The sequence below is a fragment of the Neolamprologus multifasciatus genome, chromosome 12, assembly GCF_963576455.1.
Source record: "Neolamprologus multifasciatus chromosome 12, fNeoMul1.2, whole genome shotgun sequence".
Taxonomy (NCBI): domain Eukaryota; kingdom Metazoa; phylum Chordata; class Actinopteri; order Cichliformes; family Cichlidae; genus Neolamprologus; species Neolamprologus multifasciatus.
In genome coordinates, this window is record NC_140450.1 from 21387663 (window position 1) to 21414109 (window position 26447).

Consider the following 26447-nt stretch of genomic DNA (forward strand, 5'->3'; position numbering starts at 1 on the left):
CAAAGACACACTGCTGCTGTTGCTGCTGCTGCAATAGCAGCAGCATGCTGCCTCTTAACATACCTGAGAGAAAGCTCATGGAGAAAAAGAGAGAGAGAGAGAGAGAGAGAGAGAGAGAGAGCATTGTCTGCAACTGTTGCTGTTTCCTCCACTATCGTCCTCTTCATCTTCTTGTTTATTGTTTCTCACTCTCCTACTGAAGCTCCCTGGATGATTTTCTGGTTTCCCATAATTGCATACATTTAAATCTTTGCTAAGCAGAAAATTAAACTTTCCTCCAAATGTTTTCTCCAAATCAATTTGGTGATTTGTCATGAAAACGACATGTGCGGTAAGCCAAAAAAAGTGCCGTCTGCATGAAATCAGCAAGACAGGGACCTTTTTTCAACACGTCTTTGTGCTGTCCCACCATCCACTGTAATACATTATGTTGTTGATATTGTCATCATTTATGTATTTGATTTTTCTTGCCATAATTGTAGCAGATTATAGAGCTTATACGGCAGTTCTGCAACCACACACCAGTAATGTTAGATTTTTTTTTAATGAGTGTAATGGATAGAGTTTATTTTTGTATACAATATACATTTAGTAGAGTAGAGTAGTAGAGTAGAGTAGAATATTAACCCCTGTATTTTCTCGGAAGCCACTCCACTGTATGATATCTCGAGATTCACTTAGAAGCTCGTTAAGAATAAATAAAAGCATTACACCGTCAGCACTATTGTTATGCTGTGAAATTGCCATAACCACTTCTATTTTGTGTTTATATTTTGCTATGTGGTTGCAATTAGGAAAAACATATAGCATACACTGAGCTCAGAAGGGCACTAATACTGACAAGCAGGTAACTCAGAGTGGGTACTCCTGTAGTCCTAGCCTTATAGTCTGCGCTGAAACACAGACTGCAAGGTGATGTAGCTGTAATAAAAACTGCGTGGCGTATAAAGAAAGTGAATTAAAGAAGAGCCGTGAAAGGGGGCCACCTATAAATACGTTTTTTGTTACATCTGATCCAAAACCAACCCTGCAAAAGTAGGTGTTAATCTCTGCATGCACGATATGATTGAAAGGAAAAAATTGGCACGCGCATCCTCTCCTCAACACGGAACGAGTGACCTTGTGAACCGCCAAATGGTGCCTGTTTCAGGTTCTTAATGTGGCAGGTGCCTTGATCACGATTCAACCAATTTGTCAACAAGCGCTGCTTTCCTGAAACTTGGCAGAGACTGCATCTCGGATTCCAAGTTGAAACTTGGACGATCACATTCCAAAGCTGGAGGAGTTTTATTTGTCTGTGATATACACCTCTTTGTTGTTGTGCTTGAACTGCACTTAAGAAAAAAAAAGCACACTTTACCATCGCACGGGGGAAAACATCAGATAATACTTCAGGTATCCCGACAGAGAGTAATTTGATCCAGAGTGATAAGATCCGCAAATGACAGGGACGCCGTATTCATCCTGTCTTTTTTGATGGACAAGCTCTGCCCAACCCTCCTACACACTGACACATAGGAAATATGTTTCAGGGAATGACACTAGCATACCCTCTTACACTTAATCATTGTCAATCACTCGGCGCACTTGGCTCATTGGGTAATAGGAACAGATCCAACATCACATCCCCTCCAATCTGTTTGGCTCTCGCACGGGAGGTGCATGCTGTTTTCATGCCTGTGTGGGATGGCTTCAAGCTGTTTTCTTATCAAAAGGCCCATTCAGACATTCTCTTTGAGAGGCATCACAAACCTCAGATCTCACAGCCTCCGTTCAACCACATGTCTTCATTTAAGAGGCCAGAATCAGATTTGCTGCCACGAAGAGCTGTCACTGTTAAAGAATGGGATGTGATTTATCATTCTAAACCACACACAGAAAAGATAACCAGAGTGCTAGCATTTGTACACATATGCGCACGCAAGCACACACACGCATCCGCGCACCGACTCCCCACCCCTTCACCCTTACACCTCACATAAATACCTAAAAAAACAGATCAACACATGCTCTCAAGCTCACTCATCCCCTGGCTCAATCACTCCTATATGTTTTCGCACAAAACCACAATTCACACAGAGGCTTTTTTGCCCCACACTCTTTTGCAGCGAAGAGTTGGATCACATGCTTTTTACAAACTGCAACTACATCACCTTCCACCCAGGGATCCTGTCTAAACGTTCTCTTTTAAACCTCCACTAACAGTCTCATCATTGATTTTATGTCTGTGTTTTTTTTTTCCTTCTTCTTCCTCAGGTTGTAAGCAAGCAAACACAGCTGAACCCTAACACCCTGTGTCCCACTGTGTCTCCCTCAGGGTGTTCTCATCACAAAACAGCTCCACAACAACTCCAGAGTGAAACACCCTCAGCAACACAGGCCACAGAAAGGCAAAGGTGACAGGAGCAGGTTTTTTCACCATTTCAAATGTACAGAGCCATCAAATAAACTTCTTGCTCTCTCAACATTGGGAGGTTGAGCATAGTTACTTCTCCAAAGAAGTAGTTTCTCTTAACTCTATCCATTTCTCACTTTTTACCCTCCCATTTCTCTTTCTCTCACAATTTCTCTCTCGCTCTCTCCAGTTGCTGCTTATTATTTCTTTGTGGAAGAGTATGTGATTGCCAAGATTGCTTGGTGGCTGTCTCGTCTGAAGTTGCCTGTTTCAACGCGAAGGCAGAAAAGACTCAGATTCTCCACTTTAGATCTCGCAGCTTCTTTCTTCTCCTTGCCCTTTTGTGCTCTCTCTCTCTCTCTCTGGCGCTTTTTTGTCAACCGTCTCGGCGTATAGTGGTTTCAGTGGGGTAAATAATCATCATAAGGTGTGTTTGGTGGGGAGTGAGGGGTGTAGCGAGGAGACTAAACTTGCCAAAGACTGCAAGTGTACGGCTCGTCTCCACTCCCGTCCCTGTTAGCTCAGCCATTTTTGAGCGGTCAGGCTGTCTTGCCACAATCACACGCTGGCGCCACAATTGCCTAGCCCCAACTGCAACCCTTTCACTGTGTAATGAATACATCCAGAAATAAACTAACCACTCGTGCCCCGCTGCTTGCCCCCTGTGCGCATATGTACAGAAGAAAGACTGGAGTAATATTTGTGTTGTGCCGTGGACAGTGGTAAGCTCACCTGGGCCCGGGACGTCGCGTGGCGATGGCGTGGTTGTGGTTCCAACACAGAACCGGTCAGTAAGAGAGAAATGACCACCGGCTGGTGTCACCTTCTGGTGTGATCGTGCAGATCCCATGTCAAGGAAATGTTTGAGAGGAATGAAGATGGCCAGAGAGGAAGAGCGGTGTTTACGACCCCCTCAGAGATGTTGATGTCGAATTGTACTCATTTTAAACAGCACGTGCACACCAGCGGGTTCATGCAAAAGATATGTACGTGAAGACATGTTGAACATTTTGCTGTTCAAGCAGCAGAGTGTAAGAAAAATATTTTTGTGTTATTCAATTCTGGCTGCACGTCTGTTTAAATGCCACAAGAGATAAATATACCTGCACCAAATCCAGTCTTGATTGTGCATGAGGAGGTTGGATCAGAGCAGTAATTTTCCACCTCTACACTCAGCCTGCTTGAGTGTACCTTAAAGGGTGTTTGTATGAAGCGCTGCATGGTTTTATATGTGTTTGTGTGTGTCCACCGTATGTTTTCTATGCTTGCATGTATTTTGTCTACATTTGGATTGCTGTTTCTTTATGTCTTCTGCTGTGCTTGTTCGGCAGTAGCCGCGCTCCTTCATTTAAGCTGTCGTTTGATTTGTTTATTTTCATCTCATCTCTCTAAGCAAATAAAAAAAAGAACACCTATGAAATCAGATACCACAACATTTATTTTGCATTTCCATCTGTAATAAATGAAACCAATTAAGCCGTACTTTTAAATTAGGGAGGAGGCAATCCTAATTTTCTTCTTAAGTGCGGTTTCCACGGCAATCAGAGGCCTCTGCAGGGGGTCGGGAATGGAGGCGTTGGGTGGGAGCGTGCACAGCAGGGACAAACTGACTGAGTGCAAGAGCCTACTGCACTCGCAGCTGAATCTTCTGCTGGCATGCACTTTCTCTTTCACATACACACGCATATGTCGGTGCGCACACACATGCACGCTCAGAAACTCCGAAGCAGTCAACATCACACAAACACTTGCACATATTCTCTCTGTTTATTCAGCCTTATCTACAGGCTTTATGTGAAACTGAAGGTTATAAAAGTGTTCGTATTTATCTTATTGTTGTCACTTAAAGAGATGATGGTTGAGTGATTCACACAGTGATTCTCATAGTCTTTCTAATATGTATGTCTGACGCTGAGACATCCTCTTATGTGTCGGCCTGTTCTTCTTATTTTCCTATGAATTAATTTGTCCCCGGGCAAATGTGGATATGACAGCTTCCTCAATCTGTTAGCAGAAGTGTTTACGGTTCCAGTCAGAATATTAGGAAACTTGGCCCTGTGTCATTGTTTCTTGTCACGTCTGGCTGGATTCTCTCTTTTGCTCTTACGAGTACGAACTGTGATTTTTAAACAGACAAATTTTATTTAACCGCACATGAAAATAAGTTGCTCTTTGTTTTTCAATGTATCACATTTCTGGAGAAAATCCGCTTCGCCTGAGACGATAGAAGACTGGAGCTGTAATTGAGAGGGGAAAAAAAAACCACCTTTAAATGTCCATATATTGAAATAAGTGCTAAGCGACATCAGACAGTTTCATTTTGCACAACGACTTCAAAATTAATAAACAAACTAACTGAATAAATAGAAGCTGTGCTGAAATGTTGACCATGTAAACAGACATACAAGCAGGCTGGCCAGTTGTGAGTATTTATAGCGTCAGTTTGGCAGCTGTTAGAGGAAGCTCAGCTTTTCAAAGTGTTCTGTAGTTTGAAACAACACGGATACGTGTTTATGCATTTTTCTATTTAGTGTTACGTGAAAACTGAAGCTGAAATTTTGGATCTTTTTTAAAGTTTATGTTTATTGTTTCAACATAATTCATCAGCTGGATTTATTCATGTAGACTAAAGTAAACATACAGTGTTTTGTTGAAATGAAAGGGCAATTAAGGATAAATGAGCATTTTTTCCCCTTTTTTACATTTATTGATAATGCAGAAGGTTTGAATGAAAATGCAACTCTTCCCTTCTCATAGTTGACAGAGATGAAACAGTAAATCAATAATTAAGATGTAAATTTTGCTTTTTGTATTTATGTATATTTTGCATTTTGTTCTTGACTAATTGTCAGTGTATCTTAAAACATCCGCTGCAATGCTAATGACTAATCAATGACCAAAATTTAAAACAAGAGAACATAGGAAATGTTGCATATACTCAGTCAGTATCACATGTTGTGGTCTGTCATACGAAACTTCAGCCAAGCTTTTTAAATAGAAGACTTCTTATTCCAACTTTACTTTGGCACCTCAACAGAACTTTCCCTGTAAACAATTAAAACTTTCCTCTTGAACATGACTCTGATACCTACAATTTCTCTAGTCTGGCAAGCATTTAGCTTTTTGGTGACAAAAAGATGGAAAGGAAGGAGGGGGAAAAACAAGCTGGCATTCAATCTATCACACCGGATCTGACATAGCTGTCTCATAGTTTGAGAAAGCAGCTCAGACACAACAGTTGCTAGTCAAACAGAAGTATTGCACAGGCGGCGGAAAGGAAAGACAGAGGCACGGAGAAAGAGAGGGATGAAAAGAAAAAGAAAACGCACAGGCCTTCCCTCGGAAGGGTATTCATAGAGTCAGGCTGTTTCAGGTTCATCTCTCATTACTCCTGGGTGCTCTCTCAAGCTTAGCAGAAATGGATTACGCGACACAAAGAAAGGAATAATCATGCCATTCTCCTCCTCCTTCTCTGATAAACACACACCACACACGGGCACACGCGGACACTTCCACACTTCCATACATGCACTCACAAACATACGCACACTCCCCTTCCAGTTTGTTGTTTCGCCATACACACTGACATACGCGCACTGAGGGAGCTTTGTGTGGCTGTGAGTCGCTGAGTGTGGCGCTCATTCACTGACTGCATGCCAAGGGACTCGTCAATTATCTCCCCAAACGCACCCAGTCCTCAGGGGGAAAAGGCAGTGAGGGAAACGTCCCTGTTTTTGAGGGAACCTGGAGTTTGCAACATTCAGTTGAGTGACAATACATTCACGCTCTAATTCTAGGCTAGCAAATGTAATGTTTTTCTCTATCTCGCCCTCTCTCCCGCTATCTCCTTTTCTTTTTTTTCTTTGTCTCACTCTTTTCTGCTCTCCTTGTTCTTCTTATCATTCCAACTTTGAGAAGTTGGAGCTCCTAAAGGCTTTAGTCAGTGTGTGTTCTGTGTGGTTTTGAGTGGATTTTGAGCGTCTGTTTATGATTGCTTGCTTGCGTGTGTGTGTGTGTTTGCATTAAAGAGTGTATGCTTGCAGTTTGATCTTTTTTATCTAATGTAGGCAAGGTAGGTACTCCCTAAAGATTTTTTTTCCCAAAGCAAATTTAAGAAATGTCTGGAAAAAAAACAAATAAACAAACAAAAGAAAAAAATAACAATGTTATTATATGTTATCATATTCATAATTAATTGTGCAATGATTAGCATTTTCTCCTTTCAAGCATGAAACATAGAAAAACCTTAGCCCTTTGTAATAATATAAACAATCACACCTAGCCTTTCATGATTTCAAAGTTTTCACTGAGTGTACTGTCATACAGAAGTATTTTGATTACTTTTTGACTGACTATATTCAACATTTTTGTAACAGATGGCACTCATATCTTTACAGTTTTTTAAGCCTCGAGTCTAACATAAAATTGCTATGTGTTCTGGCAGTCAGTAAGCAGATTGTCTCAGTGCGAATGGCTTTAAAAAAAAAAGATGTCCATGTCCGTGTTTGTCTTGCTAGTGTGACTCACTATATCTGTGAATGCTGGGCTGTGAGGCTACTTCTACCTGGTTAAATTAAAGAGAATATGAATAATAGATGGAGAGAATGACACTTCCGTCGCCAGGGGTAATGAAAGACCGACTCCTAGCTCTCTCTTGTCATTCCTCTGACTCACCGAGAGCGCTAATAAAGATGACACTTGACAGCTAACGAGACCCATCACGGGTGAGGACATGCCCACATACACATAGAAAGACAGAGAGTGAGACTCTGAAAGAAACCGTAAGAAAACAAATGGACGGCAAGAGTCGAGAGGGCATCTAACCTTGAACTGGCCAAAACACCTTGGTGTACTGTCAGGGACCAACTTAAGGTTTAGCCTTTTCTTTGAACTGTTTTAGAGAGTCAGCATCTGACCATCACTCAGGGACCTGCACAAAATAGAGAGGAGTAGGGAGAGAGGCACACACAGCACACAGAAAGAAAGAGACTGAGAGAAATAGAAGGATTTTTCTTTTACATTATATGTGTTAAAAAAAATAAAAAAATAAAAAATATATATATACACATAATGGAGAATTTTATGCAAAATATGACAGAGGAAAAGACAGCAAATGAGATTGTCCATAAAGGCCCAGTGGTGTGTTGGAATAGGAAAGGTTGGGAGCTTCACCTCCAGCATCCACCGCAGATTGCCCAAGGAGTGGGTGTGCCATTGTTTACTGTCCGCGGTGTGGGTAAACAATAAACAATGAAAAGACTGAGGGGTTGCCAGCTCCTCACCCTAATGTTGCCAAGTTGGGACCTCAAACACACCCCCATGGTCCTCACAGGCCCTACTCACCACCCACTCCCTCGGTCCCCTTTTCTACCTCTGTTACCTCCCCCGTTCAGATTCATCCACAGCCCCAGAAGCCCCAGAAACCCCAGAGGGGCGGTCGCGCAGCCTGCCCACGCTGCCCTCCAAGAAACCACGAGAGGGTGTGGTTCCGCCTGGAACAGGGAAGCCATTTATTTTAGGCGCATCTCTGCTGACTGACTCATCTGTTGACTGGAAAGTTGGCTGCATGCTCCACGGGCTGAGGCTCCACCAACCCTGTGGGCTATCAGTCCTTGACCTGCCCTCCCTCCTTTTGGGCCCCCTGCACCTCGGCTTGCCACAAGTTCAAATGCACCAATAGTGACCCACTCCTATCCTCCCACCCACTCTAACCAGCCCTCAACACCACTCTATTTTTGTCTTTATGCTGGCTCTGCTACCTAGTCTTCTTCTATTGGTCTCAAATTGAAGAACTGTCATTGTTTTACATCTTCAGCTGATCTTCAGCTGGCGTTTTTTGTTTGTTCACAACTCACAATCTGAGTTAGTCATACAAAAATACATTATCATGTATGATATAGAGGATAAAAAAAGGCTATCTGCAGTGGAAAACACCTTAACACCTGCCAATGTTATACTCTTCATTATTTTATATTTCACTTTAGGTATATAGGCTGTGGAACGGTAAGACTAAGAGATAAATTCTGCAGATTTTCATATCTGCGCCCAAGATTTTTTCGTTTTCTACCTGGCAATAAAAGCAAAGTCTTTTTTTTAATGATCTGGGTCATATTTACTTATTCTAATGTTACCACAGAATGAGAACTTAGCTGTGGATGTGTCGTTTATTTAATTTGAAATATTAGTAATAATATGTGAAGCAATTGTAATTATTGTCATAATGTATCGTTCCTATTCCTACAGACGTGGCTGCAACTTGAGTATCAAGTATGCTGAATTAATGCATCATCATTTTTTACCTGCTTTTTATTATGTAGTGGTCAAAGGAAGCTGTGATGTAAGGTGCTTTTTATCTTCTCTGTTTCTCCCCAGGGTTCCTATATTGCTTTTGAGATATCTGTGGGTTCCATGCTATGGCGTGGCGTGCTGACATTCCCTCCACACCCACACTGGCAGCCAATGTGCCAATTAGTGGCCTTCTCCGCAGGGGTGTATGGGAGGTGGAGAACATAGAACAGAACAACGAGAGACAGAGGAGAAAGAGCAAGAGAGAGAGTGTGTATTTGAGTGTCTGTAGATGTGTGTGTCTGTGTGAGTGTGTAACAAGGCCTCAGACCTCAGACATTCCTTTTGCTATGACCTAGGGTACAATTAAAGGGATGTCCCTCCCCTGCCTCCCCTCCTCGGTGGACCACATCAACGGAAGTCCTGGCCCAGCTGGAGGCTCTAATGATGGGAGGGAGGCCAGGTCGCGACCCTGGTGTGCCACCTCAGCACCACACCCTTCCTGTTTAGGTCCAGACAGGGTCCACACCAGGAAAAGAGGAGAGGACAGAGGAAAGGGGAGACAGGGAATGGGAAGGAGTTTTGCATTTCTAAAGATTTGAAGAGTTAGTTCAGAGAGGCTGGAACAAACTAGCACTAGTAGTTTTCCTCATGGTGACAGACTCTGATTTGTACTTCAGCGAGGTTGCTGTACAAGCTGAGATGACTATATGTTTCTTAAATAACTTACTGCTTCCACTCTTTCCGCTGTTTCTTCCATTAAAACATCCTAACTTTTGACTGAAGTGAAAGGCACATACTGTATGGGCTTTACAGACGGCGTGAGTATCTGGGTATTTGTTAGTATGCACAGAGTTGCATTAAGAGTATCATGGGACTGTGGTCCTCATCCCTGCTATCATCAGACACCCAAACTGATGGAAAGGCTTGGATAATGATATGTCTGTCTGTCTGTCTGTCATGCCTCTGGATTTGCTTGCTCCACTTGTGAGTGAGGAACAGCATGGGACATGAGGGGGTGGTAAAATGTGTGTGTGTGTGTGTGTGTGTGTGTGTGTGTGTGCTGTATCAGGCTTTGAATGCGGATGCTATACAAGCAGGTTGGTCATGCGTGTGTGTGTGTGTGTGTGTGTGTGTGTGTGTGTGAGAGAGAGTGAGAGAGAGTGTGTGACAGGGGTCCCCACAGATTATAGCTGTTGATGAGTGTCTCCTCTCAGCTTGGAAACCCTGTAATTGTCACCTTGCTCAAGTAGGGGAGATGGGAGAAATACACATTGAATAACAACACTGAAAACCAGCAATCAGAAAAGGGAAAGTTAGAGAAGTATATAACACAATGAAGAACACGCAGACAAAAAAAGAGCAGGTCTGATCGATTACATGACACGTCAGTGACCAAATAAAACAAATGCTGTGCTGGTGTGATTTTGCAATGTTTGCAACACTACATGCAATTTGTGTGGGGTGCATTCAACCAAGTCTCATATCTGTTTGTGTGTGAGAGTGTGTATGTGTGATCTTTTAAACTACCCGGGTAGTGTCCTTTCACATTATTATGCAAAGTAGCAGAGATTAAAGTCTGACGTCTCCACATTGTCTCGAAACTTTAAAAAAGAAGAACAAATAGGATGTTTGGTTTCGTCTTGTGTGATAAAATTATATGCGCTAATGATTATACCTCAGTAAATAGTTATATATCTCAATACTCAGATTTTAGTCCACTCTTTGATACTGCACTATTGATATGCACATGTGTTACATGTCCTTAATAAACTTAGATAATATACATTAAAAAGAAAATACTTTCATCCATTTATTTTCTGCATCTTTTTAGGGCTGTACTGGGTGCATAGTGGGGAATATCTTGGACATGTTAGTAATCCATAATGAAATGTTCTACTGTACATAGAAAGGCCCAGACAAACATATTGGCAATTTAAAGTTATTGTTCACTCTCCCTCCATGTCTTTTGACTATGGCAGTATAATTCTAATGATAGATTTTACACATAGAAATATTAGAATAATTATGGTATACTAATAATGCCAGTCTGTGTTCTTTAATGTCTTACTGTGTTGAAACTCTAAAGACACTGTAAAAACACACATTTTCATTGTGCTGCTACTCTTTCTCTCATTAACTTCTATTAATTTATTTATCCTTCACAATGGCCTGACACCACCCCCCGAACCCTAGTCTTTGCCAAAACCAAAGTGACACTGGCTCCGCTGGCGAGGTTGGGAGGCCATGAGGTCATACCAACGATGGCACTAGCTGTCGACCGGTGAGATGTTGGGCCCGTAGGCGGTGGGGTGCTAGGTGCCTGCAAGGGGTGAGTGAAGGAAGTGTGCCGCAGGAAGTGAGACATTCATTAGGAAAGCCAAGCTGACGCTGTCACCCTCACCCTTGCCTGCTTCTAAGGAGTCTGCTCAGACACACGGCAGCCTCAGCTGCTACCAGACTGTGGTTGTGCTCTGCAGTGACATGCCTTTGACATTCAAGTCACAGTTTGTGTGTGCATAAATACAGTCTATGTGTGCAATTGAATGTTAAACTGGTGTTTTATGCTGTGAACACTGTCATGCAAATGAGGCTTCATTCACAGAGTCTGATGATAGAGAAAAAATAAAGATACGGATAAAGACAGATGCACACCCAATGAGTCTATTATAAAATGGAAGATCAAGTTCATGGTTCATATGCTGAGGCCTTATTTGAGGCAGTTCTGATGACAAATGAGACAACCATGTTCCCTCAGTCATCTTGCACGCCTGTGAAAGCAGAGCCATTTTATTGGGTCGCTAATGCGATGAGAGAGGCCAGGAGTCAATTACTGTGTACTTATTCCCCCCGCTGCCTGAACACAGACTTGTTAACGCTTCCTAATAATGAGCTACAGCGAACAAGAGTGTAACACTAGATCCTTTTGACTCAGAAAAAGGAAAACATTTTCTATTCTAGTTGTGCCTTTGTACCCAACCCTATCACAGATGACTGATAAAAAAAAAAAAAAAAACATGAACAAAGAAAAAGGTACAGATTTTCTGGCTTTTTACTGATGATACAGTGTCAGATATAACAAATCTTAACAAATTAGCAGTATGAGTCTTTTTTAATAGTATTACATTTACTTCAGTGGTACACTGAGTCCAATAGAAGTAGACTATGAAGTTCTAGAAAACCCAAAAAAGACCTGACTCACGTGAGTTGTCTTCATTGTCTTTATCTAGGACTGTATCTTTAGCCAGCTTATGCTAGAAAAACCCCTAATGAGCCTCTTATCTGCATCATTATACTCACTTAGAGCTACTTTTACTTACTTTATATGTGAGAAACGGGGAGTGTTGGGGTGCTTGAAGAAGTAATAGCCTTGCTGTTGGAGAAGGATTTAGGATTTACATAAAGGTAAGAACCTGGTAACAGCTGAGCTAAACTAATAAATACTGGAAATGATGCACTAATTTTTAAATACCTTTCTTTCTTAATGAGTATGTTTTATCTTTTACTAAAATGATCTCTTCATCATGGTTTCATGATGAACTAAAGCTAAACAATACTCTTTTGATATGTCCAGTTTCTGTTAGCCTGATCTTTAAAATTAGCAGGTTTCAACCAGACTTGCTTTTACCAGGCATTAGGCTATCGGCTTTGAGTTTCACAAGGCTATTTATCATAAAACCAAAAATTACTACTACTATCTCAAGAGCTTATACTTACACAAGATGTGTTCTTTTAGGAAAAGCAAGGCAGACAGTGCTTGCCCAGTGAAATCTAAAAACAGATTAAAACCCAACAGCGTGAAAGAAATCTATCTCTTAACACCTCAAACAGCGAAGCAAACATCTTGTAAAGAATCTTCCACTGCCTGTTTGCAAAGATTTATCCAATAAATTATTGCCATCTTTGGGCTGCAATTGGCTATTCCCTTTGAAAGCTAGCTTGAATCTGTTTTACTGAGCTGCTAGAATAAATTATTTTCTTTTCATGAAAGGAAATTATAACAAAGGCTTAAACTTAAAAAGCTCAAAATCATAAACCTTTTTCTGAATGTTTGAGAATATTCAGGATAAATGGGAGCCCATACTGCTAGACGAGTTTTTGTTGGCTCTGTTTTCACTGCTCTGAGAAAAATTACAAATCTTATTTTGTCTACGTGTAGAAATGTATAAAAACACTGGTAGAAGTAGTAAGTAAATGAGAAAATTACTCTGTGATTTATCATGTTAATAGATATGTTTTTAATCACTTTGGCCAACATGTGTGATGTTGAGGAGTTTGACTGAAGTGTGAAGAAACTTGTAGTGACAGCAGACACATTCACCAGCAAACTATAAATAACAAATGTACAAAACAAGAACAATATTTTCTTCTATTGCAACAAACTTTATGTAAGTTTTCTCCACATCTTTAGTCTTTCTCTTGAATGCAATTTAAAGGTAGTAAACCTTTAAGTCTCTCAACTTGTGGCTAATTAAAGTGCTGATAAATTAAAGTGGCAACTCCTGCCTTAAACCAGGTACTTTGCTATCACTTTCAAAAGCTTTGGGTGATGCTCTCTTCACACTTTTTGAACTGTTAAGTATGTTTAATTATTCTGGATATTCTGTCAATTGCTGCTTTTCGCCCTTTATAAATGTTGTGACTTTCTTTTTAGCAGTGATAACATTTGTTTTTTACTTAACGTTCATCGATACTGTACCTTGCCTCGTAGAATACACAGCAGAAATTAGATAATGAATTCCACTGCATTACATTTTAATTCCCTCCAAATGAGGTTGATCTTTTCTAAATCAGGTTATGAGAACCCCTGGCTTTGTTCATTTGTTTTAATTAACCAGAAGAGGAAAGGTGAGAGGAAAAAACATAAGTACATTGGAATTAATCATTCATTGCACTAACAAAGTAGTGCATACTAGTATAATATATAGTAGTGTGTAATGTGGGGGGGGAAATCAATATTTTTTCAAAAAAAGTGTGGTTATTTTACTTTCTTCAAAATAAAAAACCATTACATGCGCTTTGATTCCTATTCATTTAACATTAGCAGTTACGTGGATGAAGATAGTTATTGTAGATGCAGTTTAATTTAGAAGCTCAGTTTTAAAGAATAGAAAAGATTACTCCACCGTGGGCCTCAACAACTAAAAAATATTTATTCAGTGATATAATCTTCCTCTTAGTGTATTGGTTAAATCTCAGACCATGTTGCCTCAGTGTCAAGGCACAAGCTTTGTCAGCAACATCAGCTTCTTCCCTACATATAGATCTCATATAAAGATGTGACATAGATCAAAAAGTAATATAGCTCTAATTGCATTTTTAAATGTAAAAATGTAATAATAAAGCATTTAATGACACAATAATGTGGTATATCATAATCTAATGTATGTGCTTCTTCCTGTATTGAAAAAAGACTTGCCAGCCAAGCTTTGTTTTATCTCCGTCTATTTTCTTCCACGTACCCAATATAGGGACAGGTCAGCTGTCTGTCATGTATTGTTTCATTTAATTAACCAGTAAAACAAGTAGAAATAATTCTATATTTAGGAAATTAGGCTATTAGACATATTAAGTATATTGAGAATTTTGCCTTGATAACACGAAAAAACCCTTAGGCATATTCACTGAGCTTTTTTTGTCATTCCAGTTGAATGCTTAATTACCTAAATAAACTCATTATGTATTTCACTGAACTATTTTGACCAAAGCTTGTAGGCCTCGGAGACGTGGATCAATGTTGAGTGCCAGAGAAAAGAAAGAAGTATGTGGAAAAGGAAAAGAATAAAGACGATGGTGTAAAGACTTTGTTACAGGTTATATCTGCTGTTGCTGATCATGGCTGCAGTATGTGGTGTGCTTTGATGAATACAGGTAATTAGGTCTAAACTACACAGTGTGAAACAAAGAGCAACAGTATGAAATGACAGCAGTCTTCCTACAGTGTAGCCCATCGCCTGTAGGATGACTACATCAACTCAATCATTATGCCACAATATGCTGAAAGTGATGATTTTAGCCATAGTTTGAAACAGCTGATGTTGCCAAAACCTTTTTTTGTAGGTTATTCTCACCAATCTATCATCCAGCTTTATGTCAGCAGATCACAAAAACACAGAAAAGCCTGCTGAACACTGATGGGAAAAAAGCGGGAAAAAACCCCTCTCAGTTTGGCTCGAAAACTAACAGGAGCACTACGTAACACTAAAATGTAGCCCAAGTAAACTGTTTGGTTGGACATAATTGAATAGTACAGTGAGGATTTACATTGATCAATGTTGTGTGGATATTTTATTCTAAAAACATACCAAATGTTTGGCATGAGCAGGAACTAAACCTCTGAACTAATTTCATGAATCACTAAAAAATGTCAGTTAACATGCCAAGATGTTAGTTTCTATTTTAAAACCTTAGCTTTGCACACTGCTAATTACTTTAGTGGGGAAGGCGACCTATAGCAAAGCTACTTAGGGAAGAAAATCTAGTGTGGCTACCTAAAGTAATCTACTTGGTAAATTGTTATTAAGCTGACAATATATTTTTCATGTTAAATGTCCATCAATTCATACCTGCTTTCAAGAATCAAAGAGTCCATGTTATCCTAAATAACATGGAAAAAAACCTCTAAGACATTTCCAAATACTTGGATTTTAATAAAAAAAATTAAAAAACGACAACACGGCCTTTGTTTGTTTGTTTTTTCTATGTTTTTGGCTTGCATTCTGCATAATAGACAACAGCACTGTTGGGTTTTGTTTGTGGCTGCATTACAAAAGAGTTGTAAATCATGAATGAGAGTTGTTTTGCATTTTGTCATGTGGCTTTGGGCGGGATGAGTGTGATGGATAAGTCTACAGTGTAGCGGACAAAGGAGTGAAAAAAAATATGAGCAGAGTCAAAGGTCCTACTATTGTCCCACAACAAAAATAATACATTTTAAGATAGTACTAGTAAGCAGACTACTGCTTAAAAGCTTCACAGTTAATATGTGGTTTTGTTTGCTTTGTTATCATATGCCTATGCTCATATTCATGTTTTTCAAGCTTCTCCTCCCATCTCTTATCTGGCTCTGCTCAAGTCCTGTTCTTAGGGACCATGGGGAAGGACAAGTCCTGGCTGTCCTGGCTCTTGACAGAGGAGATAAATCACTCAGCACACCGGAGGATAGCCTTCTAGTCGGCAAGCTGGGAACTTCATTATCCCGCCCCTGCCACACATTACCATGCAGATCGTCACTGATTGGACTGGCGCTGTGGCGTATGCAGCCTACTTCTGTCACTGCCAGAGGAGTCTCAGATGTGTCTGTGAGAGGAGAAGAGAGGAGAGCAGAGGAGAGGAGAATAAAAAAAAACACAAAAAGAGAAATGTGGAAGCTAGGAGTAATATATTAAAATAGAGAGATTTTAAAATGAAGAGAAAATGTTCACTCTTAGCATCTCAGTACGAGGATATTTAGCATAAAAACACAGTAAAGCAGGTTTCTGTCGATATCTGCAAGACTATGTCAATTCAGTCAAATATTTTTTGGTTTAAATTCCATGTTGGTGTTTTCCTCACATCAAGGGAATCCCAACTTTTTTGTTCAGTTGATACATTTTAATTATATTCATCTGACTTGACGTCTTGTATGCTTCAAACAGAGAAATCTTCTTCACACACAGTGCATGAGGACATTTCAATTAATTAATATAGATCAAAGTTGCAATTAAAATATAAGAGAGCTAAATATCAAATTAAAAATTGCTTTTCTTGTAATTCTATGTAATGAAGTGACATTAAATATCGATATATAGTTGGTTTTATTAATAAGAGCTAATAGTGTGTGTGTGTGTGCGCGCGTGTGGCTGGAGGGGTCCTGAGGCATAGAATAATATGATGTATGTGTGGGATCGGTACTCTCCCATCTCAGTGTGAACACACACACACACACACAAACACACACCACACTGTACTAGAGATTCCTGGCATAAAATCAGCCATAGAGCAACACAATTTTTGAGTGTCAACTTTAATCCATTCAAATGAATTCCTGTGTATGCGTGTGTGGGGGCATGTATGTGTGTGTGTTTGCAGAAGCGAAGACACTCGTAGTCCAGTATGCGGTTGTGCATGTGTGTGTGTGTGTGTGTGTGTGTGCATGTTTGCCTTGTGTGTTGCTATGCAGGCAACAGTGTGAAGAGTGGCAAAGTGAGTGTGACAGTGAGAAAAAGGAGGTGTATGAAAGTGTAGACTTCTTCATGATGCATTTTTTTTAAAAGTAGAGACAATATGAGAATTTTACTCTCATGTAACCTGCAGCAGTCAAAGCATCAAAAGTGGTCATTTCTGGCATTACACATAGAATGAATAAAGCAATATGCTCACTCACTTGAAAGGAAAAACACGCCGTTAAATCGGATGACTTTTCTTTGTCTATTTACATACAGGTGCACGTTGCTCGTTCTTTTTCTTTGCCCCCTCTGGATCCTCCTCATCCTCTGGGCATCAAGTTGGATCCATGCATTTGCAAGCGGTAACTTTATCCCATTGATTGCCTTCAGTGAGAAAACAATGGAAAGGAAGAGAAGAGCAAAAACAATGTCACAGGCCAGTTGAACATTTTGTATAAGAAAACAAACTTATAGGGTGAAAAAATGTAGAGCTAGGATAGCTAAAAGTTTGAGACATTCAAAGTCATTAATTGTGTGACAGCATTAAGTTGCCACCAAAACACCTCCACCTCAACAAGATGGACTGTCAGGATGCAACGCTAAGGAATCGTGTTATCACTGGGAGTGGGAGGAGGAAGTAATACAGGGGGCAGGGGGGTTCCAGGTGTTTCTAAGAAGAATAAAAGCGACATCTGAATTAACAAACATTTCTTTCCACACATCTGAACTGTGGCGGGAGTGCAAATGAAACTGGGAGGTGAGTGTGACTTTTCCACCTCTCAGCCTCTAGTTCTCACCACTGTCAGCAGATGTCAGTTAACTTCTGCCAGCCCTGCTGTCATGCTCTCTTTCCGTCTCTCTCTACTTTCTCTCTGACACTGATTCATGAAAACATTTTAATCGGATATCAGCAGAAGAGGACTTTGAAAGAAAATGACAAGAACCCATCCTTTCTACCTACCCCCCCCCTTTTTTTCTTCTTCTCTTCCTCAACTTTTATATGCCCTCCTCATTTTCCCCCTTTCTAACCCTCCCCTTCTCACCTCAGCCCAGGTCTTATGTGTCAGAGGATCCCCAGGGTGTGTGTGGGCTAATTAGGGTGAAGCAGATCGGAGGGAAACACAGGTGTTAGCCAGACCGTACTCGTTGTACAGAGTAATGACTGTACAGAAGCCCCTCATCCCACCACCACCCCCTAGGGTAATTTGTCCCTACTCTGTATAACCATGCATCTCTCTGCTCCACTTCTGTTTGCTTTTCATTAATTCTTTTTATGTGGTTATTTGTTAGCATTATTTATGGCCCACACAAATATTAGCACCATTAGCTGGTGATACAACAATGACTTTGCCACCATGGTCCTTACCGAAGCCGCTAGGGCTAGAAGTATTGATGCGTCTTTATCAGGTCAAGGTGGTCCGTTAATGTGTGTGTGCATGCTTGCTTCAGTGAATGCGCCCATGTTAGTATAAGCTTTGCAGACTTACACCACTCATGCAGTCTTACAGTACTTATTTTCTCCGTTTGCCATGGGTTTATTGATTCTCACAGATGCGTATGTATCACATTTCGAACTTGATATAGTCTTTTTCAGATTTATTAATGAGATTGGACATGACATACATGACTGTGCAAATCTAAAAAAAGAAAAAAAAGAATGACTTTAGTCCGCTTTCTTTCTTTCTGATTATTAAATTATGACTAGGGAGATGGGTAAAGAATTTATGAGCACAAATTGACAAAGAGTTGGCGTAACAGACAGTAAAAGGAGAACGCAGAACGGATGAGTGAAGGAAAGAGTGTGAGATGCAAAAAGAAATTGTTGAGACAACTAAAAGAAAGACGGGAGAGGATGAAGAGTGGAAAAGAAAGAGCGCACTACTGTTAAGTGCATAAGCGGCAATACGCGCCCAGTGAGGTGGAACTGGACCTGGTGAATATTGTCCTAGGTCAAGCTAAGTCAGAATCACTTGGATGACTGTTGCTCACTAGAGCAGAATGCAGACGAGGTGGAGAAAGCGGCTACAAACCTGAGTCAGCGCCAAAGCCTATATTACAGAATATATGCTCTTTGCTACCATCAGTAAATCTCCACCAAAAATAATTATGTTGGGATAATTACATTTTTTTCACCTTGAGACTCCAACAGTAAGTACTATGAAACATCTGATGTGCAAAACGGTTTAAAAAAATGTTCTGCTTCGCAACCCAGACCCTTACTATTTGCGCTGATCTGCTCAAACTTATTTTGTTAAGTAGATTTAAATCAGTTTCATCTCATTTTAAGGAAAAAAATGTTAAAGGATTACAGTTTTGATGATTGATAAGTAATTGGCCAGAATGACATAATGTTGTGTCAGAAAGTTAAATAAGTCATTAAGTAAGCACATAGTCAAGTTGGATCCATACGGAGCCCCTCTGATGACATGGTCCAAAAAATAAATAAATTGTGACCACGAAATACTACTTCATGGGCACAAAATGGGTATAACATGCGCACAAAATGCTAATTTGTGGGCCAACTTGACCGATAACCGTGATCCTTCCCAGGCCCTTGCAGTTGGTTGACAATAAAATCTATCCCGGCGTTCAGGTCGTACTTACGTCTGTAAAGCAACTGGGCTGTCAGTATCCTGTTTAAATGTCTCTCCGTAATAATGGTTCCTTGCATTGCCAATTGTAGCTCATTCCCAGCCTAAAATAAAACTCAATCATACTGTCTCTGTCCATGGTGTATAGGTTTAGCCTACTGTTACACTATTTCTCTACGCAGCTGTCCAGGAATTATATCAATATGATGTGCGCACGTTATATATTTCGTTGCCACAAATGCGTAATTCGTTGCCATGTTATACCCAATTTGTGCCCACAAATTAGCATTTCATGCCCACGAATTACTATTTTGTGCCCTCAAATAGTATTTCGTGGCCACAAATAAGTATTTCGTGGGCACGTTATACTATTTCGAGGGCACGAAGTAGTATTTTGTGGCCACAATTTATTTATTTTTTGGACCATGCCATCAGAGGGGTTCCGTAGATCCAAGCTCTAAAAACTACAAAAAAGATGTAGCTGACATCAATATATGAGAATCTTATTTTATTAGGTGATAGGCTAGACTGATAATTTTGTCCATATTTCTATAGCACAGCTATTCGTCTTCCATTAGTCCATTGTAAATATAGGTAATGTAGTATTTTACAAATTTAAGCCATCAAGATATCAAGGTGACAGAGATGAGATCTGAGGAGTGAATATATATGAGATCATGTGCTCATCATCAGCTGAAGCATTTTAAATGGTTGCCACTGGACTTGACGTGTCTTATGTGAGAAAATATCCCGATACCACTTGCTTAGATCCTCGGAGACATGACAATTTGCACATTTTCACAGGATGTATCGTTATCAGGGGCATTTCTATTTGTGTGCTAGTCCTCTGTCTCTCTGTTACTAACCCAACACAGCACTAAAATATAAAGTCTAAAGTGCATTAAAGGAATTAAACGTACATTTTTAAACTTAACTGAGATGGACCTGACATTTTCTGACCTGGTGAAGGTGAGTGATTGGGCACAGCAGAGGGTGTTGTTTCTTCCCTACCTTATATTTGGAATAACTGCATGCACTGAATGTAATGTTTAACTAAAGCTAAATTGAGCTAAGTGATTATGTGTGACGTACCTCTGAAACCTTTACCTTTTACTCAACCAAAAAAAACAGCAATGTGCTCAAAGCTGATCAAGTCAAGAAGTATAACTGTAAGCAGTGCTGAAAACTAAACATGAAAATGTTCAAGCCCTTAAATGTGATTTATTTTTAAATGAGTAACAATTAAAATTTGTGAAAGGCAGCTGAATTGTAGACCAGGATTGGTCACTTTATTAAGTGTAGTATATGTGATATTTTGAAACTCAATATAGTGTGACCTGCACTTTGCATAAATTTCTCAAAAGTTTATTTTATACTTTGTTTTTTTCCCAACTTACACCTGTTTAATTTGAGCTCAGCTTACAGCCTACTGTTGTTGTAGTAGCCCATACGATCCACCAGCAGCTAGTATAGGAAACTTATACTTTTAACTTCATTCGCTCCCAGGAAGTAAAAAGCTTACAACACCTCTCTCCCTGCCTACTTTATTTCCTGCGCTTCATATTTTCATTGTTGATTAAATAGAGCCGGTAATGTATACTGCAACCTTTTCTGTCTAGTTGCTGGTACACTTTTCTCAACTCTAATCCATTACTTTGGGAGAAATAAAATACTTTTTAAGACACAAATAATCATTTTATCCTGTTAAATTAACACTATCTATTATAATGTTACAGATAAGTGGGGCTGAAAAATTTGCTGCAACATTAATTTTATCATTTTATGATTAGCCATATTTGTTACCTGCTATCTAATGTTGGAAACTGCTAATAATTAAATGGTGCTAATGATAGCGTGTAGCAACCTGGTTAACATTTATGATGACCGTTTAGTAGTTATATATTGTTGAAACAGGAGCTTTACTGACAAAATTCTTCATGAAGACTCAGTCTTGAACATGGTTCACCAGGTTTGTTGTGCTGCTGCTATGGCTAAGCAGAGGAACTGTGTGCCTTTCTGCAGCCCAGTTTTGTGTAGTTGCTTGTCAGCATTAGAAGGCACTACTTGTGTCAGTACTGGCATAAATGAGGACCTAATCTGACAGTTTTTAACCTATGGTACTCAAAAAATCAAACAAAAAACAAACAAAGGAAAAACGTAGATATCAATTTGTACAGTAAGTATCAGTTTTGGTGACTTGCCTAACAGTTTCATGTAGTGGGTTCAAGGTAGCTAGGAGGTGGGTATGTGAACTATAGTACTGCAAAGTTGGCTTGGTGACATTGGAGGGTTAAAGGGGTGTTCATTGGCTTTTGCAAAATAATAAAAAAAATAAGACAAAACAGACACAGATTAAAAGTAGAATAACACGCCTTTACTAGTTACTAACATTTTACTAAAGCTAATATGCATCATTAGCAAACTAAAACTCAGCACCAGATGCCAAACTTTGCGGTCCTCGTGACTAATTTTCCTTAGAGGTGGGAGAGTTTAGCTCTGGTCAGAGTAGAGACGTGCTTGCAATACCTGGTTACATTTTTTAAGGTAGTGGGGTTTTTTGGTGGCTGGTCTTCCCAGTTTGTTATCGCAGCTAGTGAATACGTTGTCATAGCATAGGATTATGGATGATGGGAGAATTATTTAGTTAGTAATTTCTTTGTTTTTTCACTCTCAACTTTAGCATTGCCTATAACTGGAAGAAAATAATTCTAACTTTGAAATACATTGAAATAACAACAATAAAGGAACTGTACAGCTCCTTCACCTTGGCCACTGTAATTGGCTTAACTGATGTGTTTTATTAACTGTCAAAAGCACCAGCAGGGCTTACACTGTACACCTGTCACATAGGGAGCCTAGGCAGAAAATGGATAATAGAGCTGTCTGACATTTTGAAAAGGCTTTTGCTGCTGACACAGGTGAGTGTACAACAGGGAAGTTATATTACACAGACGATTGGATAGTGAACTAACTGATCACTCGTTCATTTGCACTCTTTCACCCTGGGGTCGGAAGTGTGACACGAGGCGTTTGTTCATTTTCCACTGCTGATGTCAGTTGTTTTTTAATCAGCACCACCAGTCTGTAAGTAGTGCAGGTGTGGCACAAAGAAGCAGTAATGCTGAGGATGTGTGAAATTACACTCATTACGGGGTAAGATGAGCAGCACCAAAGAACATTGTAAAAGTTTGCATTAACAAGTAATTGTCAGATTTTTCGGAAACTTAAATTGTTTGCAGGTTTTGAATTCAGCTCTTTCATCTGAGTTCACCTTCGAAGTTAGAGTCAGTACACAGTTCAGTCAGACTGAAAGGCTGTTTATTTGGCATTAGTAATTACTGTTGATTACCAAAGATCATTGATTCCCGGATTTGTTCCGAATAACAAAATGGCTATATGTCGAAAAAAGAAACTACAAGGGCAAGGTGGTCACGATCCATTAAGCATCCATAGCCATTCATTCAACAGATCCACAGTCATTTGGATGACCTCGTCACGAGATGAACGAGGTCATCCAAACACTGTGTTAAGTTTCACTATATTCAAACAGCAACAACGATGATGAATTACATTGACGAGTAATATGAACAGATTCCTGCACTTAGCAGTTTGTAATTCAGGCTCCAGAAACATCTGCTTCTAGTATATGTTAATATGAGTCTTTAATCTTTAAAACTTAAGGAATGGAATGGAAATAAAGGTTGGTTTAGTAATCATTTCTTTCTTTTCTTTTTTTCTTTTGCCTGTCCCATTTGGATCTTTAGCCATCAGAATTCTTGTCTGAAGGCCAAGAAAGATGCCAAGCGGATTTACTTTACCAAGTGGATCATCATGGCCTTGCCATTTGATTGACCTTTATTAGAATTATGTATTTATTTGATTTGATTTTCGGTTGTTACAGACGGGACAGATATGACTTGGGGATAGGACAGGGAGAAAGAATGAATAAAAATAGAGGGGAGAAGAGATGGTGAGAAAGGGAGAAAGAAAAATAAGAAAAACAAACAAAACACCTGGATCACCTGTATGGAGATAAAAAAAACAAAAAAAACAGGAGAAAACAAAGAAAAAAAGAGCAACATAATAAATACAACACCTTCACAATAAACTAGCTAACAGTAGATAACAGTAGATACTAAATATTAAATGTTATTGCGCAGCATGCAAGATGACAGCGCACAATGTGCTTTGAGGTAGCAGCCAAGAAAGGTGTAGTTTGGGTCTGTGAACACCCGTGTGTACACCTGTGTGCACACCTGTGTGGATCAGCACGCTTGTATTCAAAAGGTTTCTCCATGTAACGATCTGCTAGGGAGTGTGGGAAGCCAAAGCCTCGTCCCTCAGGGCATGAAGCAGGTATGGAAGAGATCCAGCCCCAGACATCCAGAGGCCCCAGAGTACGAGGACCCAAGGGGGACCACCAAAGGGGCAGCCGTGCCACCCTCCTGGGAAGAGCTGAGGAGAGCCTCAAACAAGAGGTCATCCAGCAGCCAGAGGGAGTTGCAGTGACGTGCCCGCGGACTCTGCCGGCAGCCAGCTGTGCCAGAGAGGACCGAGCCTCAGGCCCAGAGGCCTGAGGGCACCCCACCCCCCAGGCCCCGCCAAAAGTATATTCACACACTGCACAGTGCAACCAACATTAAAGTCTTTTAAGATAAATACAAGTTTATGCTGCAACAGGTCAGTTTTGAATCAGTTATGTGATCTAAAACTTTGTGAGCCTTTGAGAAAGCAATCAAGAAAACAGCAAGGATCGCTGAAACTAGGCTCTTCTGTGGACTAAGAAAAAGTCCTGGACCTCATCTTTGTATCCAGGTCTGTCGTGGTCCATATTGTCGTATGGACCACGGATAAAGGACTTTTAACAAGCTTCACAAAATTAGTTTCAGCTTTGAAGTAGAACATTAGGAAACGTGAACACAGTAACTTACACAGCCATACTACTGAACACATGCTAACACTGCTAATATGCTGAACGTGATTAGCCGCTACATTTTTAACACACTAAATCTCATCGAAACAGTTCAGCACAAATTGGTATTTAAAGTATTTACCTCCTGTAAGTCTTCAAATGTCCGTTAAGAATTGGCAAACTCTGAATTCACCATGGCAATAAGCAATTATTCTCCAGTAACTTTGGCAATGTTTACCCTGCATGTCTGTGGTGTTTCTCTCTCTCTCCCTGCATCTGGCGGCTGTGCTCTAGAGGTCAACTTCACATCCCACCCCCAGAAATCTCTCTCTCTTTGTCTGAAAGCTTTCTGATAAACAATACAAAGAAAAACTGATAACCGATAACTAAACATTTATTTAAAATGTACTTGTGTCACAATTCACTTATTTATGATGGACTGCTAATGAAATTATAAATAGAATTAAAAAAATACATGCACTGTGTCACGAGGCCTTGCAGTGTTACAGTTTTTAAATGGATCTGACACACATTGCTTACATTTGTCACTTATATGTCCATGCTCAATCATAAAGCCTAAAGAGCAGAAATACATAGTTAAGACTATATTTAAAGTGTTGTGGAAAGTCTACACAATGTTTAAGTCATAGATTCTACATTATATACATTTATCTTCTATTGATTGCATCCATTTCACTACAATTACCCATGCCAAAGGAGCCCTAGTTCGAGTTTATGATAGTTTGCTCTCTTCCAGTGGTCTGACTAAAGGTGATAATTGAAGCTATAACAAGAACATGTAATTGCATTCAACTATGACAAAACATATCAGTGTACACAGCAGTGTAGTATAGAGCAAAAGTTTGGACCAAATTGTCAGTTACTAATTTCACTAATTTTACTATTTTCTAAATCACGGGACATGACATGAATAATGGCATTGAAAATAATGAAAATATAAGTATGGCCTATGACAGCTGCGACTGGTTCATGTTCATCTGCAGTTGCTCATTTTATCTAAAGTCATTATTTTATCTGGTTTGAGTCTTACTGGAGCTGCCATTTGTTTGTTAAAGCCGGTCGGAGCGGGCAAGCTCTGTTTTGCGTATGGAACCGGAGGAGTTGTACTTACATGCTATGCCATCAGCTTGGTTCCGGTTTCCTTCCACATATTGCTTTGCAAAAATTGCATAAAAAGCGCTTGCAGCAACAAAAACATAATATCCCAGAAACATGCTTTGCCAAACCGATCAGCTGTTCATATCACTTCCTACTTTGGAATAGACGTTGAACTATGACCTGCCCGAAACCGGAAGTGACGTCATTTTCGCGGCAATGTAGTTTTGTTTTGTTTTTTACCATCAGTGCCTTGTAAGCCTATAGTGGTGTTTTTAAAAGTTATATTTGACTTTATGACTTTCTGTGTCGTTTCTGGGATGCTTAGAAGTCAAATTGAACCGCTGAAAATAGTTTATTTTGATGCATATGCTGTTTTTTTTGCAAATTTGCATTATAATAATTATTTTCGTTTTTCCTGCAGTGTATAAAAATTGGTGTATTTCAAAAATAAAACTATGAAGACACTCAAAATAAAATTCCTGTGGTGGGAAACTATTTTGTGCAACTTTTTTGTATTTACAGTTTTGAGGGATAAACCTCTTAAATTTCTCTAACTAGAAATATATGTTAAAAAAACAAAAACGATTTTCAATTTTTTTGCACTTTATTGCACTTTGTTGCAATTTATGTAATTACTATGCACTTAATGCATACATATTATTAAAATTTGGGCTATAATGGTTGTATTGATGTATAGCAACTTGAAATGCTCCCAAAAATGGCACTACAGCATGTAAAAATATAATATAAGCTGGCGGACTTGGTTCTATGGTAGGTCTTAAAGGGTTAAAGGGTTAACAGGGCTATTACCAAAAACACCCCCCCAGGCTACGTGAGGAGAGTGGAGCGCAGCGTCAGATAACCTGGCCTGTGCACTTACCACAGCTAAACCCAAAGCAGATGGCTTGGTCAAACAGTTACAGTGACGGAATAACTAAAGACATTTGATGAACTCCTTCAAGACTGTTAGAGGTGACTACATCATTAAGGTGTTTGAC

The 26447-nt window shown here is 39.8% G+C and overlaps 1 long non-coding RNA gene across 1 annotated transcript; it reads right to left on the reverse strand.

Moving 5' to 3' along the window:
* Positions 1-214: 214 nt before the first annotated feature.
* Positions 215-26033, reverse strand: LOC146506938 (uncharacterized). Its single transcript, XR_014877331.1, has 3 exons — positions 25463-26033; positions 17046-17211; positions 215-15979 (listed from the first exon to the last, which is right to left on the reverse strand). It is a non-coding gene; the product is annotated as an uncharacterized LOC146506938 (long non-coding RNA).
* Positions 26034-26447: the final 414 nt, after the last annotated feature.